We start from the raw sequence: 20,731 nt of genomic DNA, 5'->3' as shown, positions 1-20,731 counted from the left end.
ATAGAATGGTTGTTTTAAGCAGCTTAGTTCATTTAAGCTGCTTAAGGGAGTGGCACTCAACCTCTTATCCGTGGCCCTTTTGACCATGCCATCCAAATGTCTGTCCCAGGTAAGGGGAAGGGACAGATCAGAATACTGATAAGTTTTATGTGTTGGTATCTGGGTCAACTTGGGTCGGCTATGAAGCGACAATCCCACTCTTAACATTCTAAAGGTTGGCTTTTAGCGACTTCTTGCTAATTATAATGTGTGTGTATGTATATATATATATATATATATATATATATATATATATAATGGGTACTTATACATAAACTTCAGAATTCTGTAGTAGGTGGATATGTTTTAGGACAACTTCAAGTATTCCTGAAGTAGGCAGCAGCGAGTTGCTGCTGATGGGATCTTTGGTGAACTAAGAACTATTTTGTTTGGAGTTCCATTCTTGCCCTATAGTTACTTTTAGTATATACAAGTGATAAGGTTGCCAGCCTGAAAAACAAAAAATTGTTCAGTATGCCGATGATGCAGACTTGAGGGTGTAGTAAAGTCTCCACTTATGAGAAATGAGGTTGACCTTAGTCTCAATCATGACACGGAGCGAATTAATGAACGGTGTAGTCAGTGGGGTATGAGGCTGAACTCAGGTAAAACACAGACACCACTGATTAGTAGATCTCATACTGATTTTCCACCCCATCTTCCTTTCAGGTGGATGGGACTCTGCTAAATGAGTCTGAAACTTTACCTAAACTTGGAGTAATTTTTGACACAAGTTACTTTTTGAGAGACATCTAAGGAAGTCAGGTATTGTATGTAAGGCCTCATATATTTATAACTGAGAATCAATGCAGCCTGTTTTAGGTCATCTGCCCTTCATTTACTAGAATACTGTTCTCCAGTGTGGAGGTCTTCCTCTGCCAGAGATTTACCCGTTTCAGGCAGTGGTTTGTGGTGATAGGTTTCTGTCTCCTAACATTAGCAGTTATGCTTTGACCTCTCGACGGATGGTCTCCTGTTTGTCAATTTTTCATAAGTTGTATTTTAACAGAGGTCTTTCACATTCACAGTTGATCTTTGATCCTCTTTTCCTGCCAAGAGCGCCCACGTTTGCTGAACAGCAGCTTCAATATGCAGTAAATGTGCCTCGCTATCAAACTTCTTAGTTCCTGAGGTCGATTATTCTCAAACTGTTGGACTATGGAGTGTCTCCCCTGAGGATGTTATGCAACTGAAACCTCAAAAGTTCAAGTGAAGATGCAGTGCATTACTACCCTAAAGCAATTCTTCTTGTATTTTATAATTTACTTATATTCTTATCCACTTATTTGTTTGTCATTCTATTTTTTCTTTTCTTATCACTGGTTTCTTCTTTCTGTGCTTTCTATTACCTTTTGTTACTGTTTTCCAATGAACATATTATTTTGGAAACTTGAAATTGAAATTAATGGCCCCTATGGGATTGTGTATATGCCTATGTAGATGTATATGTGTATATATATGTTACCCCCCTTCCAGGGGGGTATAGGGTCTTGCCTGAAATACTGTTGACATCCCTGTAGATAATATTTACCATGTTCCTTCTTCTTCTTCTTCTCTCTCTCTCTCTCTCTCTCTCTCTCTCTCTCTCTCTCTCTCTCTCTCTCTCTCTCTCTCTCTCTCTCTCAATTCTAAATAGAGCCTTTTAACCAGCGTGTGTGAAGTTTATTCTACAAAAAAAAAAAAAAAACAGCATGAACAGGTTAATTGTGGTAACCAGTCAAAAATTAAGAAAATGATTAAAAATGCATGCAAATAAACTACTCCCTAAAATCATTGCATCATGAAACAACGCTAATGAGACCTTTCTCCCGTCTCTACCCTGTCATTACAAAGTCTCTACATGTCTCTACATTGTTAAGTCACTTGTACCAGTCTCACTCATGCCCACAGTCAAGAAACACCTGCAAAAAGGAGAAAATATCTCCTTAGTTTGAGGCACAATGTTTCTCATGACATCAAAACATGAACATAAAAAGAATACAAAAACTAATAAAATCACTGGTACAATTAACAACAATAATTAGTGATTAATGTCGATCTCCAAAACTCACCATTTAGGCGACAGTCTAAAACCAGGTGTCCAGGTTGTGAGAGAGGTGCGAAATAATGAACAGGAAGACAAGTACTGCTGGTTTATTGATGAAGCGAGCTGCTTATAAAGCGGGATGCAGACATCTGCGTAGTTCACAGAGACCGCTGGTACAAAGATTTACAGGTGACCTGAGGTCAAACTAATTTCTTACAAAAACAGGACAAGTTCATACAGAGAACATAGTGATCAATAATGTCTGACATAACATAAATAACTTGTCACTTGTACTTGTACATAAAGCATGATTGTTTAGAAAGACAACGATTTACAATTATGGTGATAAATATGTATTCTGATCGACCTTATGTCGATATGAAGGCACCGCAGAAAACGGGATGTTCTCAACAGAGAATGCGTTGAGCGGGGACTTTACAATACTCTCCCCCCTCAGACGGAGGCAACGTCTGATTAAACCAGGTATCAGCTGGGGCGACGAAGGGGGCCTCGCTTTCTCGATGTCAACTGGAGAGGGTGGTCGCCTTCCCTGGTGTCCTCTGCAGCAGTGTTGGGGTGCCTTTCTGTCCAGTTTCTGGGTTTTCCGGGGACGCCCACACCTCCTTCCTGCACCCAGGGTTGTCCGAGGGACTGCCCCATCCTGAGGGAGGTCTTGGGGTCTGCCTCTGTTGCCCCCCTCCAGGAATGTGGGTTTGAGACAATCTATTGATACCCAGTCTTCCCGCCCATGGATGGATATTCGGAATGCCTTCTTGTTCCTTTCCAGTACAAGAAAAGGTCCTCTGTAGGGTCTAGTCAAGGGTGGGTGTACGGCGTCATCCCTGATGAAGACATGGGTGGCGGAGGACAGCCCGGGGGGCATGAAGGGGGACATCCTGTCAGTGAATGTCCTTTGGAAGGGGTCGAAGTTTCCAACCCTATCACGGAGCCTTTGAGTCCCTGTCCTCTGTGAAGAGTTCCCTGGGACTACCAGAGTCTTCCCGTAGACTTTTTCTGCTGAGGAGGGGTCGCCATTGGCTCTGGGGGGCAGTCCTCAACCCAAGGAGGACCCAGGGCAGCTGGACTTCCAATTTTTGGAGGAGCAATGAGCCATGACGGACGTCTTCAGAGACCTGTGGAACCTTTCCACCATTCCGTTGGCTGTGGGGTTGTAGGTGGTGGTGCTGTGGTGAGTGGTCCCCATTAGGCATGCCAGGGCGGCCCACAGCTCAGATAGGAAAGTAGGTCCCGTCTGTTGTTATTTCGTCTGGGACACTGAACTGGCTGATCCAGCTGGAGAGGAGGGCTTCCGCGCATGCTCTGGTTGGCTTCTTCCATGGGCGTAGCTTCTTGCCACCTGGTGGAGCAGTCGATGACTGTCAGAAGGTATCTGGCTCCTCCTGATGGGGAAAGAGGACTCACTATGTCGACATGGATGTGCCCAAAGCATCTCTTAGGCTGGGAGAATTCACCCACTTCCGATTCGGTGTGCTGTACCATTTTGCTTGCCTGACACTGCATACACTGTCTTGCCCAGGCCATAGCGTCTTTCCGTATGCCGTGCCAGACGAACTTCTCCGCCAGCAGCCTGGCTATTGTCCTACCGGAGGGGTGGGATAGGCCATGGATGATGTCGAAGACCAGCCGATGTCTGGAGGCAGGTACCAGGGGGCGGGGGCGTCCGGTACTGACATCGCTCAGTAATGTTGATCCTCCTGAGCCAAAGGGCGCGTCCTTCCACTTCAGCAATGTGACGGCTGTATGGTAGGCTGGGGTCTCAGGGTCAGCAGCTTGATCACTGGCGAGGTCCTCATAGTCGATTCCGAGCTGTACTGAATCGATCTTGATCCGCGGGAGGGCGTCAGCTACCAGGTTCTTCCTGCCGGGAAGGTACTTGATGGTGCAGGTGAACTCTGCGATGGCTGCAAGGTGCCGCTGCTGCCTAGAGGACCATGCGTCCCCCAGCTTCTTGAAGGCGTGGACCAGTGGCTGGTGGTCGGTCCAAATTGTGAAGGGTGTCCCCTCCAGGAGGAACTTGAAGTGCCGTACCGCCTGGTATGCTGCAAAGAGTTCCCGGTTGAAGGTGTTGTAGCGGTACTCGGCGGGGTTTAGCCTCCTATTGAAGAAGGCGATGGGCTGAGGGGTCCCTCTGATGACCTGCTCCAGGACTGCTCCGCAGGCGACATTGCTGGCGTCCGTCGTCAGCTGGAGGGGAGTGCTGGGATCCTGGTGGGCCAAAGATGTTGCTTTGGTGAGGGTGGCCTTCGTCAGGAGGAAAGCCTTCCGCTGGTTGGGGCCCCACACTAAGGTCTTTGGACGTCCCTTGAGGACCTCCCTCGGGGCGGCCATGGTGTGAGCAATCCCCGGGATGAATCTTCTGTAGTAGTTGACCATCCCAACAAATTCTTGTACGACCCTGATGGAGGTAGGGGTGGGGAACTTCTCGACGGCTTCGACCTTCGACGACATTGGGTGGACACCGTCTGGGGATATCTCATGGCCCACGAACTCCACCTTCTCGACGCCGAAGGTGCATTTGTCAAACCTGATGACGAGGCCACTTTCCTGCAGGCGCTGCAGGACCTTCCGGATGTGTCGCAGGTGTTCCTCCCGGGATCTGGAAAAGATTAGGATATTGTCAACATAGCAGACGCAGAAGTCCAGGTTCCCAAGGATGCTGTCCATCAATCTCTGGAAGGTCGTGCCCACATTCCTCAGGCTGAAGGTGGTGAAGGCAAAGATCCAGGACCCAAAGGGCATGACAATGGCAGTTTTGGGGATGTCCTCCAGCGCTACTATACCTGAAAATAAGACTTTAATAGGTCCATTTTGGAGAATATTCTGGCCCCGTGGAAAGAGGCCGTCAGGTCCTGCATGTTCGGCAGGGGGTAGTGGTCGGGCTCTGCTGCCAGGTTCAGCTGCCTGTAGTCGCCGCAGGGCCTCCAGGTGCCGTCCGCTTTCTGCACCATGTGAAGAGGGGAGGCCCATGGGCTGGGAGCCTTTTTGCACATGCCCATCCTTTCCATCTCAGCAAAGGCAGAGTGTGTGGGCGTGGTCGCCTGCTTGGCCGCCTTCGTGGAGTCCGTCAGCTGCTGCGCCAACCTGATTAGGTCCTCGACCGGTAGGGTGTAGGCGTCCGTGATCTGCCAACGGACCTCCGGCAGTAGCTGCCGCAGGAAGATCTCCCTTAACCGACTGATTTCTTTGCGCCTGCCACTGCTGTCAGTCTTGGGGAGGAGGAGGAGGTCCTGAGGGCATGCCACACTTCCAAGAGGTTTCCCTCCTGCCAGGGGTTGAGGGCAAGGTCGAGGGAGCAGGCAGCTCTCTTGGAGACCGGCAGGGAGCAGGTCTCAACAAAAGTGGATTTTAGTTCTTGGAAGGTGGCGGGGCCCAACGTTGTCATCAACAAAGGGGCGATCTTCTTATATATCTCCTCTGGGCGATGTCCACCTTCCACACCTCGTCTGTTAGGCCGGCTGATGAAGAGTTAGAGGAATGTATTTCTGGTGATAGAAATTCATTTCTCGCTATAATGTGGTTCGGATTCCACAATAAGCTGTAGGTCCCGTTGCTAAGTAACCAATTGGTTCTTAGCCACGTAATATAAGTCTAATCCTTCGGGCCAGCCCTAGGAGAGCTGTTAATCAGCTCAGTGGTCTGGTAAAACTAAGGTATACTTACTTTAGGCCTGCTATTCTGAATTTCCCCTCGACCCTGTAGAACCAGGATGTTGCGTTCTCCCTGGTGAATGGCAGCAGCCATATGTTGAGGGCTGTCTTTGGTTGGTCCGTCAGGGGGGGTCATCGTGTGGGGCGGCGGTACCGGTGTGGAGATGCGCGCGTGAGGGAGTTGCAAGAGGGAGGTGTCTGCCTCCCAGAGGTTCGCGATAATTTGTACGTGGTTGGGAATGTCTGCGTCCATGCTCATTTCGTGCTCTTACTTGGAGTGTGAGGGAATACTCGCGCCAATACACGCTGGGGGAGCGTGCCGTGTGGGTCTGCTAATGATGCTGGCGACCTGCTGATGAGGGTCAGTTACGCCCGAACGCTTTGTTAGAGCGCCATAGTTAGTCCGTTATAGGCGTGGATTAGGTTCATTGGGCCAAGACTTAGTTGCCGTTGGGGCCCATTAATGGCTTCCAGGAACCACTCAGGGGGTCACCACTGTGAGAGAGGTGCGAAATAATGAACAGGAAGACAAGTACTGCTGGTTTATTGATGAAGCGAGCTGCTTATAAAGCGGGATGCGGACATCTGCGTAGTTCGCAGAGACCACTGGTACAAAGATTTACAGGTGACCCGAGGTCGACCTAATTTCTTACAAAAACAGGACAAGTTCATACAGAGAACAAAGTGGTCAATAATGTCTGACACATAACATAAATAACTCGTTACTTGTACATAAAGCATGATTGTTGAGAAAGACAACATATATACAATTTACAATTATGGTGATAAATATATATTCTGATCGACCTTAGGCCGATGTGAAGGCACCGCTGAAAACGGGATGTTCTCAACAGGGAACGCGTTGAGCGTGGACTTTACAAGGTCACTGCTCAACTCCAAGCAGAATAAAACATTTTAAAACGAAAGGCTTAATCTCAAGGCACATACATATATATATATATATATATATATATATATATATATATATATATATATATATATATATATATATATATATAATATAGATATATGTATAGATATAGATATCAATATATAGATAGATATATACAGAAAGATAGACAGATATATATCAATATATAGATAGATATATACAGAAAGATATACAGATATATAGATCTATATCTATATATCTATATATATAAATATATATATATATATATATATATATATATATATATATATATATATACATATATATATATATATATATATATATATATATATATATATATATATATAATATACTATATAATATATATATATAATATATATATATATACAATAAGCCCACGTATTCACAGGGGATGCATACCACACAACCCCTTGAATAGCTAGAACCCTCAAATACTTATATATATATATATATATATATATATATATATATATATATATATATATATATATATATATATATATATATATATACACACTGTATATATAATATATATATACAATAAACCCCACGTATTCATGGGGATGCATACCACACCCCCCCCAACGAATAGCTAGAACCCTCAAATACTTAAACCCTTCTAAAAACACTTAGAACTGCTATTTGATAGTTCAAACACACACACAAAAAAATAAAAAATGCTTATTATTATCCTACTTACAATGGGGTTAGGTTCAAAAAAAAAACCATCGTTTGTAGGAAAAAACATATCTCGAATATATGGTAGCCGACCCAACAGTACACTATAAAGTATGCTCTAAACATGCAAGGTACAGCAATTATTAATATCAGCTAGTTCTGGAGATTTATGCAGAGTGACTTATGATACTGTAATTCAATACAAAGAGAAAATGAATAACAAACAAGAATTAGCTTAGCCTTCACTATGGTACATCGTATACATATACGGTAGCGTATCCTACATTACACTGTACTCTATATTCACATATCATATTAAAAAAACATCAACATAATGAATATGCATCTTTTCCACAGATCTTTTAAAATGTTATGCCTCAATTCACCGTATCCTATATAATATTGTATATATTCTTATATTGCTTTTGTATTATAAATTGCAATCATACAGATCAACATTTTGGTTTGGAAATCGTTTACGCGGTGTTTATTTCGCCATTTTAACTCAGTTCAGATTACTTTTCTTTCTTCTAGTTAGCGTAAATGACTCTCTAGATACTTTATTTATATGGGGCAAGGTTATTTTCGTTATACTGTACGAAGTGTTTTTAAGTCAAAATGTAACTTAAATACATCTCTTTGTGAAATCAATTTTGCTATTTTGTGTAAAAAAATCAATATTCCGCTCACTATTTTCACTTGATTTCGTCATAGTACGAGCTTTACGTATTAATCATTTATCGACATGAAAATAGCAGTAATGTGTTCTTTCATGCCCAGTAGTTTTGATTAAAATACTTTATCTCCAATTTTAATTACGGTTGAGTTTCATCCATGTTGTTGATGCACGATAATTTATAGTCATTAGCAACTTGAACATTGTTTTCTCAGCTTTAGCTACAACTTGCAGCACAAATTTAGCAGTATATTTCCTTGCCGATCTTTTATCCATACTGAACAAGGGTATAATGTAGAAATATATCAGTCCTATTCTACGATGGTTGAAATACAAGCAAAAGGACTGTTGTTATCCGATTCGGTGATAAACAAAACAACAGTTTCTCGGTCGGTTGTTTCGGCTGTACACATTTACACAAGAGTATAATGTTACTAACAATACTTTTACCATTCTGTTACTTTTTTAACTAGGAGCTGGGATAAAGAGTTGGAGGAAAAGAAGGTGGCCTATTGTAATTTGGTCTCTCTCGCTCCCTGATTGTATGCTGTTGCCTGCACCTACGCAAAATTTAAAAATATTTTATAAATCAACGTCGTATCAGTATTAATTGCTTACCCCATTGCAAAATCGAATTATCATAAGGTGAACTATCATAACTTGTGGACTACCTGAGTATTTAACAGTTTTATCACAAAAAAGTGCATTTAGTCATGAAAATGAGATGAAAATACAGTAATTAGTGAATATTTCTAAGTGAAAAATACACTGAATGGGCAGATTTTCAGCAAATAATGTGTATATATGTTCCATACAGAAATCTGCAAATAGGTGAGTCCGCAAATTGTGAGAGCGCTGAATACGGGGTTTACTGTATGTATATATATATATATATATATATATATATATATATATATATATATATATATATATATATATATATATATATATATATATATATATATATATATATATACATACTGTATATATATGTGTGTATATATATATATATGTGTGTGTGTATGTATATGTACATATATATATATATATATATATATATATATATATATATATATATATATATATATATATATATGTATATATATATATATATATATATATATATATATATATATATATATATATATATATATATATATATATATATATATATATATATATATAGGGTTTAACACAAGTTTATGCAAATATTTTGGGAAATGAAAGAAAAGTAATTTTGAGCAGAAATGTCCTATAAGCATATATATTTTAAGGCTTCGTTTGTTGGTGAAGTGAATTTTTAAAATAACCGTTATCATTAAATGGGCAAGTAAGCTGGTGCATGTGGGATGTTGGAGTGAGTAGTCAGGGATATGCAGGGAAGGGTTGATGAAGCGCGATAGGCAACTCAATTGCTAGCCTTTTAATTATGATTTTCTCTTGCAGATTATTGAAAAATGTAATATTACAGTCCCTTCAACTAGTAAATCACCTGTGAAAAGACGAAATTAATTTTAAAGATTACCTTTACGTATCAGGTAAGTTGTGTACATGTTGCTAGGCAACATTTATTTGTAATCGTTGAATTCTAAGCCTACGCCTATGCTGAACGAGTGATAGTGACAGTAATTATGATGACAAGGGAATGTAGGTAGGGAGGACACTGCACTTTGAACAATGTCAGCTTTTTTACCTCATTCGATTACTGCATGAACAGGCAACCTTTGACAGGAAAGAATGAACAAGAAAGAATCAAGAAAGTGAATTTTCCATAATGTTCCCATTCTTTTTAATCTGACAGAGACAAAAGCATTTTCATAGGTGCGTCTTTTTCCTTTGACTGGTGTGTGATGAATTACTTTTGACGGAGAATGAGAGATTTTTTATATGTTTTAAATCTTTGATCGGTGTTTGATGAATAGGCCTATCTTTGATGGAGGGGAGATTCCATTAGGCTTGCTTTTCTTTCCTTTATTGGAGTCCAGTGAACACCATTTACGGAGAGGGAGGTTTCAAGGATGCATGCATTTTTCCCCTTTGTTCAGTATAAACAATACACTTGATTTGGAGGTATTTTATTCACACCGGCCTAATCGACAACTTCCTTTTTTGTATAACGATGGAGTTCACAACTGTGTAATCAAGAAACAGAACTGTTGCAAAACCCATAAATAAACATCTTACTGCATATTCCACATTACTGGAACAGTACGGCATTGTCTCCAGTTTCTTGCTCTCAAAACAAAATTTGACACTTGTAAACCGGACACGTTCACTTAGCGGAAAAGAGATAATGTTCAGAGTAACAAGTGAACTGATCAACTCCATCCCCCTCCCCGCAATATCCCTGACTACTCACTCCAACATCCTGTACGCCACGTTCCTTACCCATTTAATGATAACAGTTATTTTAAAAATTCACTCCACTGACAAACGAAGTCTTAAAATGCATGTTTATAGAACACTTTCTGCTCAAAATGACCTTTTCTTTCATTTCCCAAAATATTTGCGTAAACTTGTATTATGTAAATTCCAGTGTTTAAGTAATTATATAAAATCGTGTGTTGAATGCATCCTTGGTATCCTCTGCGCGCCGCTTTGTCCTCATATTTTACTGTGTCCTAACTGGCCTTTAATTCATAAGTCTCTCCATTTACAAAGGGATCGTTAGCAGTGGAACCTTTTCTTGATTGTACATTGCACTTCGTGAACCCCACAAAGCGTCGTCATATCGACGGATGCACTGTACCTTCAATTGTTCATAGTTACAATAAATCTCTCAGGCCTTACCCGCCCGATTAGTTCATTTCATCTTCTCACTGTTCATTTAATGTAAATATACGTGATCTTCGTAATCTTAAAACTTACCCTAATTGTTTACTTACAAATGCCTTGTGAGTAGAGCCCTCAGCTCAGATATATTCCCTAACACCCCCTTTTTTTACCATTACCTGAGTCAACTGCAGTCCAATCCCAGAAAATTACTGAGGTAAGTACCATAATCTTTCATTTAGTCTATAACTAGCTCACGATCAGCATTCACCAAGTAAAATCGTAAAAAAATTATATATATATATATATATATATATATATATATATATATATATATATATATATATATATATATATATATTAATATATATATATATATATATATATATATATATATATATATATATATATATATATATATATATATATATATACATATTATATATAATGTATGATTGAAAATTAAAACAAAATATACACAGAACAAACTAGTACAGTACTTACTTGCATTATACGCGAATGTACTTTAAATTCTCTGCGATGGAGAAATTATTTAGCCAAGAAGAGCCCCCAACTACAACTCTTTCAAATCTGAAATTGTAAAAAATGTGGCCAATTTACTTTTTGACAGCTACTTGACGTTTATTATGCTACATGACAGAATACGGCACTTGACACCACTATTTATTTCATTAAGTTACTTCAATTTTGGTTTAACATGGTCAAGTTTGAAGTAGAGTGCTTAATATTAAATGAAGTTGAGGTTGATTTCAACATATACATATATCTGAAACCTAACTGATGGAGAATTCTATGAACTTCCACAACCTTATTTAGAAAAAATGTAAAGGTAACACTTCATTGAGATGCTTACCGTAATTGGTCACTGGAGTGGAGACGCATCGGCCCTCTCTTGAATCTGCTGCTACAGCTCCATTAGGATACAGACTTCAGGAATTTAATCAACACTGGATTTCCTTTGCTACAGAATGAGCTTCAGGGTTGAACGCTTACTTGACGACTTTTCAGCGCAATTTCAACTTGCGACGACTTTACAAAGCCCTACCACCTATCCAAGCATCGCACTATACCGCTGCATTATGTTCCCCTTTTTACATCTGCAATTACGCTTCCACTAAGCAATAACAAGTCAACCTGCCAGCGACTGCACCTTTATTTGCCACTGCTCATCCCTTTTCGTATAAGGTTTTCATCATTAAACTTGTTACGTATCGGCATCACACTTAGGCTTTTCGTCCAAGTCTGCAGAAGTATGAAAGCGATATTCTGCATCATAGTTTGCCATCAAACTTTGTACTAAGTTGCCAATATTACCTAAACTAACAAGCAAGGCATCACATATTAGCCAACGCACTGAAAGATGACAGAAGGCTTTCTGAAACCACCTCCATGCAGCCCTGCTTTGCACCGCAATTTGTACCTAGTCCTATAAACCCTAGAAACATTATGCTTAATGAGGCCCCCAATTCCCACTAAACTTTATGCCTGCCCACCATGCTTCTCCCTATTTTCATCGAATTTGCTTTCTTCGGCAGACGAGTTCGCTACAAACAAACCACAACTAACGAAATAAGCGCAAGTACAAACAAAAAATTTGCTGCACAGCGGAATGGACCATGGAACACGGTCCAAATTTTTAAACCTGTATAAAATGAATTGCATTGTTCAAAAACAAAAAACCAAATAAATATACATACCTTTATAGCTCCTTAATGACGCGAAGAGATGTCTGTAGTTAAGATCCAAATAAAGAGAAAAATTTTTATGCTCAGTATGCTAATATTCTCAAATTCTAAAAAATCTTAATTTGAAATGTTTATAACAGATATGACTTCATCTGACAGACCCCAAAACTGATACCTTTCTTTCTAATCTTACCGAGGTGCAAGCCAATCTGCTACTTTACGCAATCGCAAAAGGCACGCAGCACGCACAAAACCCTAGGCAGAAGCAGCAAAAAAAAAAAGCTTTCATTCATATACACAGAAGTAGAAGCTTGTCGCGGTGCCGATGAGATTTCTGTGTAGGTGCAATAATTTGGAAGTTTCTACACAGGGTTCACCCACAATTCAGCAGGTATAGCATGAATGCCGCAGTAACCATTACCTTGTTTTTCTCTAAAGCCAACCCTTGTTAATGAAAACGGAAATGATCTGATATTGCGGGAGTTTCCTTTAGCCTACTTACGACCTATCAGAAAGACTTGTTGAATGGTACCAGTTTTAAAGACTGTCACTTATCCAAGAAATTAAGCTTCTATTCTACTGAAAATGAGTGATAAAATATCACTATTAATTAAGGAATAATATCGCAATTGTCATAATTAATGTCTTAATTGCATCCATATTTTTCTCTTTATTTAGATATCAGTCATAGATTTATGAGCCAAGACCATTCTATGTAACTTAATATTCTAAAAAACTGTTTAGAAACATCTATAATAGTTTAAAAATACCATACATAAACATATAAGCACATAAGTTCACTCACATATAAATATACTGTATATTTGGGATATGACATGGTAAAATGTTACAAGTAAAGGAGTACACAAGGAAATACGTAACCATTACAGAGTACAAAATATATGGATGAGTGTTCATATCATAGCAGATAACACCCTGAAATGCAGCCACCAAAGCGGTAACCTATTACGAGCACCACTGTTAAAAATTTTCCAATTTTGTTGTCCGTTGTATTATTTAAAAGAAAAAATCTTTGAAACAGGTCTCATCAGATAACCCTAAATCTATGTCTTGGCTCACAAAATCTATGGCCTTCTTACCTTATTTTGGCAGAAAACCTGAAAGCGAAAAAAAAATTAAGTTACTACACAGTATTTCAAACAATACAAATGACATTATGACTCAATATAAAATTTTAAAGCCAAAAGGATAAAAATTGTATGATTGCACACACTAAATGCAGTACAGCTTTCCGAAGGGCGTATACTAAGGACACCTTTCTTAACGGAAAATAAACTAACTGACGTTAATTCTAAGTAAAGCTTGAGACTACCAACGTGAAAATTATGACGACAAATTTAAACCACAAATTAGCACATGCAAATATTAATTGTAGAGATAAGGTGATGAGTGATTGTTAATATATAACCTAGCAAATGACACACAGATAATGTGCCCAAATATAAATCTCCATCTATCCTATGGGAAATAATTGATCAATGAATCGACCACTACTTAAGACACTAGCACCAAAGTTATGTAAAACTTTTTGGACTTTTCCTTAAAGCCTTAGGAGGGATCAGTCTCTAGGGACTGCTCTTTCTATGCCTACTCTCTTGATGGCACTAAAATCCTTCCCGTGTGGGCTACTACTAACTCAAAATTCCGAGGGCACGTGAGAATTACGTCCCCATATCACAACTTTTTTTCGTCGCAAACTTATGGTAAGAAATGTGTGATCCTACTGACATTAAAATCACTGCCCAACTTTGAGACTTGCCACTGCTGCTTTACAAAATGGCTGATTAAATCAGTCTCAAAAAGCTATGCCAAGGGAGCTGTTTCTTGATTCCTAAACATCCCTCGCTAAACTGTGGTGACATCCACTTACTGAGGCCATGATGATGAATGTCTTTGTATAGGCTTCAATGCACCTCACTCAGAGAAATGACAATCCTTCTAGCTTATCAGGATGCTTTGACCTTGGCAGGCTACATTGCCGTTTGGCTCTCCAATGGCTTTATACTGAGAGACAGATGGGCTTTTAATTAACGTGATATTTTCTCTTAAGTTCAAGCCTATGAAATTGTCAAAAGAGCACATAGCAGCTAACACCTTGGAATAGGTTGCCATCTTCCTGGATATTAGCTATGTGAGTCAACTTTCCACAGTGCCGTTTCTCTCCTGTAACACTTCATCTCATGATGTTTTCCCTTGGATCCTCCATGAAGTAAACTAGTGTTTTAACTAGGGACAGGATTTTAGCCGTTCTCCTAACCAGTAAAACCCCCAAAAAAGTTCCCATTCCCAAGTTTCTGGTGTGCAAGATATTGGTTATAACCTGCTGGACCTCAAACCTCTCTTCAAACCATTTTTTAATTATGACTCCCTTGATGATAAATGAAACTCCCTTCACCCTAAACACTGGAGTAATTATTGCTGCTTGTGCCAGAGTACCTTTCAAAACAAGTAGTGCCATGTAATGTAAGGTTTTGGCTTCATTCCCATCATAATCTGTGGTTTGTGAACCTTTGGTCTCATGCCAAAGAAGACAAGATTCACCTTTCTTGCTAAATAACTTTTCACTTGGGTTTATAAATTGGATGGTGCCTCATGGTTTTATGTTCAAAAGGAGACTAGTGTCACATCCTTCGTATCCACCATTTTAATGCCACTCCTACTTAGACAAAACAATGACTCTTGAATCATCCTGCCCTTTACATCAAAAACCAAACCTATGCAATCTAATATATGCTGCAGTCTAATACAATCCTGTCCTTACCATCTCAAGAACAATGCCTAACCTATACAAACACCTAAAAACTCGTTTTTTAAAAATAACAAATTTTGAAAGTAATTTGTATTTTTCCTAGCATGCAAACCTCCAGTTTTTTTACACAATATTTTGATTGTGAACATGAGCTGGAACAGCCTTTAAATTTACTCACAAGGTAGTTAACTATCAACAAGTAGAGGAAAGTCCCTCCCACCAGTTGATAAGCACTCCACTTTGCCTTTTGGCAAAATTTGCTAGTTGTTCCTATGCATATACAACCCTTCATTCTTTACCCAGGAGACTTATCCACTGGTGGGAGGAATTTGGGCACTCTCTAAACCAACTGGTAGGTTCGCCCTGCCCAAGATGTTACCTCCCTGGTCAAACAGAAGTAAATGAAGATATCCTAAAATTCTAGCATACTGCACAAGACATGTAGCAGCTGCCAACTTCTGGAACATTAACCCTTAATGGATGGATCCTCTCAATAGAGGATCTAAAACAGGTTTTGGGTGGTGGATGGATCCCCTCTGAGGAGGATTAATATTACTGCATGTGCCATATGATTTGTCTGTATCGAGCAGGAAAGAGTTTTCAATACTTCAATGGCCCATAAATGAATTTTGGCAACTACAGAATTCAGCTCAGCTCGATCGTGGGCGTCTTGGGAACTTCAGTCAGTATCGTTCTTGACTTGGAGGGGGGATTGTCTTGCTCCTTTCTCTGCCATGATGTCTTTTTATTTATTTGCTCATAAATATACCCAAGGATTACTATTGGTTTTAGTTCTTATCTTTTATGATATCATGTCAGTTATAGTTGTAATTCTGCAAAGAAATATTAGAAAAAACATGTACAAATTAAAAAAAAGTTACTGCATTTCCTGATTTCAATAAATTTACGTAAATATTTTACAACATATATGGCTAAAATTTGTTACTGATTTTAGTTCTTATCTGTTATGATACTGTGTGAGTTGTAATTATAATTTTACAAAAAAAATTAAAAAAATTATTAGAAAAAGCATGTACAACTTGGTAAAATTTACGAGTGTTTTGTAAAAGAGGCCCCACATAGGGTTGCAAATAGTCACTTCCAACTTCTTGTGGAAGGTAGGGAAAATTTTTTAGAACTTTTTTCTTATGCCATGTGCATTTCATATCTTCCTCTTTCCATTTATGTTTTTTTTTAAATTGGCCAACCTTAAAGTTTGCCCAGTCTGGGGGTGTGCACTATATACAATTAGCCCATCCCTTAAGGGTTAAGTAATGGGTTTGTGCACAAGAACCCAGACTGAAGTGCAGGAGACAACATGATCAAGTTTGCTTTATTATCAGTCCTCATCTTCCCTTGCCAAGAGAGGAGGACTTGCATCCATAATCTGTGAAGAAAATGAAGGACTGGCACTCAGTCACACAGCTTACCTGAACATACTACCCATACAGCTAGTACTCAGCCTAGCAGCCCAACTCTCTGCCCTGCGTGAGAGAGGAAGGAAAGAGAAGGAATGGAAAATCGATCACTCACACAACACTCTTCCCACAGAATATCTTAGATGAGGTGCTAAATGTCCCAAAAGGGGAGCTGGGGTAGCTGCACAACCTTTAGAGCAGCCACCACAGGACCTAAGGAAAATGTGTTCAAGGACTTGTGGTGAATGTCGTAAAGTTACAAGGAAGTAGTAAAGCTGGTCTGTTACAACCACACCTCCCCCATACAATACCTGCTGAGCAGACTCTTGAGGAATGCTAATGTTGGGTTGATGCCCCAACCTTGTGAACTCTCGCCTAGACTGTACACTTGCCCTCCATGCTGGATGAGTTATCCAACTGCTGATCATCTCACAGGGTCCAAAAAAAATCATGTTCTTGCACACCTCTTTCTTGGCCCTGCCAGTACTGACAAAGAGGCATCAACACTCAGGCCTGGGATAAAAAGTTCTCTCACAGGAGACGCTGGGTAGTCTCCAGGCATGAAGTGCCTGCACTTCTATGGCCTGGTGATACCTCTCTACATGCAGCTGGCATAACAGGTTGTGCCATGGAGGAATCTTTCTCAGGACCTTGGACAACAGAGCCAGCAGGTCCAGATACCATTCAGCATATGGCAATTTTGGTGCTACCAGTGTTGGCCTGAGATTCGGGATGATCAGCACCCTGTTATCACCTTTCGACTGAGCAAAACAGCAGAAAAGTTCATGCATCCAGGCTGTCCCATGGGTTTTGGAATGTATCATACAATGCTGCCCATGTGTCTGGGACTATTAAGCAGACCACCACCAACTTCCTGTTGTGCCTAGTGGCAAACAGGACTATGCTCAGGGTGCCCCCACAAAGACGTGAAGAGATCACTCCACATCTATCACCTGTGTCTGATAGCTGAGCTTGTCTGCCACAAGGTTCCAAGAACCCAGAATGTACCTGGTAGTCAGCTTTAGTGAGTGGGCCACCACCTACCCACGAACCTGCATTGTCAATTGGTGGAGAGAGAGAGAGAGAGAGAGAGAGAGAGAGAGAGAGAGAGAGAGAGAGAGAACAAACCTTCTTGCTTGTTGAAGTATACTGTGCCACTAACATAGTGTTGCCAGTCATGAACACTACAGAGTGCCCCATCACTCTGTCCTGGAACTCCTACAATACCAGAGATGCTACCTTCAATTTCCAAGACTTATGTTTAGGTCCTCTCTCATACATCTGACACCTATAACTCCACCAGGTGGGCATCCCACTCCTAATGAGATGCATCTGGGAACAGAAGCATCCCTGGAAGAGAAGTGCTAAGTGGCACTTCCACTGTGAGGTTCCTGTCGTTAAACAACCAGGCCACATTCTCTCTTACCTTCTATGAGAGAGGAACCACAGAAATTGGAGACCTCCACTGTAGGGAGCAGAGGTGAAGCCACTCATGACAGGTGACCTAAAACGACTCGCTACTGCCAAGTGGCTTGTTCCTGATGTGACAGGAACCAATACGCTACCTCCCTGAACCTGCCGAAGAGAGTCCAAAGGAAACACTTCCATTGCTGCCATATCCCTTTGATTGGGAGTGAGATCCAACTTCTCATAGTTTATCATATCACCCAAGTCACAAAACTTGATGCTCTCTGTGCTGTAGCAACTGCGACCAAAATATCATCAGGACTAGCCAATCACTGTGATACCTCAAAAGACATATACCATGCAAATGGGCCCCAAGCTGAAACCAACGTAAACACGTGAATATGGGGGGAGTAAAAAAAAATCCTGAGACAAAGTGCCCCGAATTGGTAGACCATCTTCAACGGGTATCTAGATACATGCATGAAGTCACCCTCTCTGATGGAATTTAACACACAGCAAACCATTTCAATCTTGAACTGCATCTGTTGTGTGAACTGATTCAGTGGAGAGAGGTCTATGATCAATCTCCAACTGTCTGTTACCTTCTCCACTAGAAACAGATGCTGTACAAACCTGGGGACCAATCATAGACGACTTCCAAAGCGCCTTCCATAAGCATCGCATTCACCTCCTCCCAGAGAGTGAGGTCCTTCAGTGAGCCAGGGTTATAAGCATAAAAGTGGACTGGTGAACCAGCAAGGTGTGTTGGAAACTCAAGGAAGTAGATATCCTTTCCACAGCATATCTATTACCCAAGTCTCCTCTCCATGTTGCTGCCATGTATCATAGTGACTTAGTGAATTGACAGGCAACACCCACTATTGGCAGCACGTGGGGAGGAATGCCACCTTAGCATCCTCCTCCTTTCTTCTTGCCCCTCCCTCCCTTACTAGGGTGGATAGGGACTGAAGGGAGCTCAACTGAGCACATTTCCCTACTGGGCCAAAGAATGAGGACCCCTATGAAGGGCAGAGAAAGCATGGGACTTTCTCTGATGGACCAGGTGGGGCTAAAGACCTGGAAGCAGTGACTAGTGAAGGCCAACAGGACTTGTATGACACTGCCTGGTGGATAAGCATGTCATTATTCTCAACATGTAACCTGTCCAACCAAGGTCTCTAACCTGCTCCAAGGGAAGAGGGAGGCAGACCCCAGTGCTGGTTCATTCCAGAGTGCCAGTACAGACTCGGGTCTGATACTCCTAGAGAGATGGGATCACACTGTATTCCACCTCTTTAGGACCAAGTTATACCACAGGTTTGTCTGGTGGGCCAGACAGATAATAGTTCCATCTCCAGACAGTAGCAATCTCCTATATACCAAGTCCTTGTCAGGAGTAAGACTTCCCAATGAGGATGACAATTAAGCTAATAATCATCAGCAATTATTATTATTATAATGCAGTTACTAAGTCCAATAGGTCACATTACTACACTCTCACTAGGTTTGTCCAAAGAATGTGTTTTTCAATGTGAACTGCAAATGGAACAAGTTAAAGCTGAAATTGGACAGCTAACTCAGAAGAGACTAAAAGGGGCAGATGAAAAGTACAAACACTGCCAAGAACCTTCAGTACACTTTACCACTTACAGAGTTGCAAAAGGCACAATGCAAGAAGGTCCAATCACTAATAAAAGTTTCAAAAACATAAAAAAATTATATGAAACTCTGAAAGGCATGTAGGTTACTAATGTGTAATTCTCTCCTATGCACAATAAGTAAGTCAATATTTCCAGCAACTTATTCAAGTAAAAAGATTAAATACTGTACCAAAACTACTCATATATATATAGTCTTGTAACATACACACTTCTCTTGCTATCATAAATACATTCCAGTATAAGGGTGTATATATTATTGGCACATGCACTGTACAGTAAACAGCCCCTATGTGCATTCTTACGACTCACGGATTTCTCTATGGAACATGTATACACATTATTCGCGGAAAAATCGTCCATTCGTAGTATTTTTCACAGAGAAATATTCACTAATTACTGTATTTTCATATCATTTTCATGACTAAATGCACTTTTTTTTTTTATAAAACTATTAAAATACTCAGGTACCCAGGTAGCGCTCGAGTTACAATCAGGCAGCGAGAGAGACCAAATTACAATAAACCAACTTCTTTTCCTCCATCTCTTTATCCCATCTTCTAGTTAAAAAAGTGAAGGAGAATGATAAAAAGTATTGTTAGTAACATTACACTCTTGCGTAAATGTGTACAGCCATAAACGACCGAACGAGAAACTGTTGTTTTGCTTATAACTGAATCGGATAACAAAGGCTGTTTTGCTTGTATTTCAACCATTGTACAGAAGTAAAAAATTACCGTAGTTATGCTACACATGACGTTAAGTAGAATAGGACTGATATATTTTTACATTATACCTTTATTCGCTATAGATAAAAGATTGGCAAGGAAATATACTGCTAAATTTATGCTGCAAGTTGCAGCTGAAGCTGAAAAGACAATGTTCAAGCTGCTAATGACTATAAATTACCATGCACCGGCAACATGGATGAAACTTGACTGTAAATAAAATTGGAGAGAAAGTATTTTAATCAAAACTA

At 40.3% G+C, this 20,731-nt stretch overlaps 1 long non-coding RNA gene across 1 annotated transcript in view; it reads right to left on the bottom strand.

The window, feature by feature from the left end:
• LOC136828514 (uncharacterized) overlaps positions 1 to 13,111 on the bottom strand; it is a 239,400-nt gene extending 226,289 nt beyond the window's left edge. Inside the window, exon 1 of the long non-coding RNA XR_010850079.1 lies at positions 11,298 to 13,111. This is a non-coding gene — a long non-coding RNA (uncharacterized lncRNA). The remainder of the gene's footprint in view (positions 1 to 11,297) is intronic.
• Between the last annotated feature and the right edge of the window lie 7,620 nt (positions 13,112 to 20,731).

Source organism: Macrobrachium rosenbergii, chromosome 43, assembly GCF_040412425.1.
Source record: "Macrobrachium rosenbergii isolate ZJJX-2024 chromosome 43, ASM4041242v1, whole genome shotgun sequence".
NCBI lineage: Eukaryota > Metazoa > Arthropoda > Malacostraca > Decapoda > Palaemonidae > Macrobrachium > Macrobrachium rosenbergii.
Note: the sequence above shows the minus strand (reverse complement) of the source record. Positions and strands in the feature narration are given on the sequence as shown.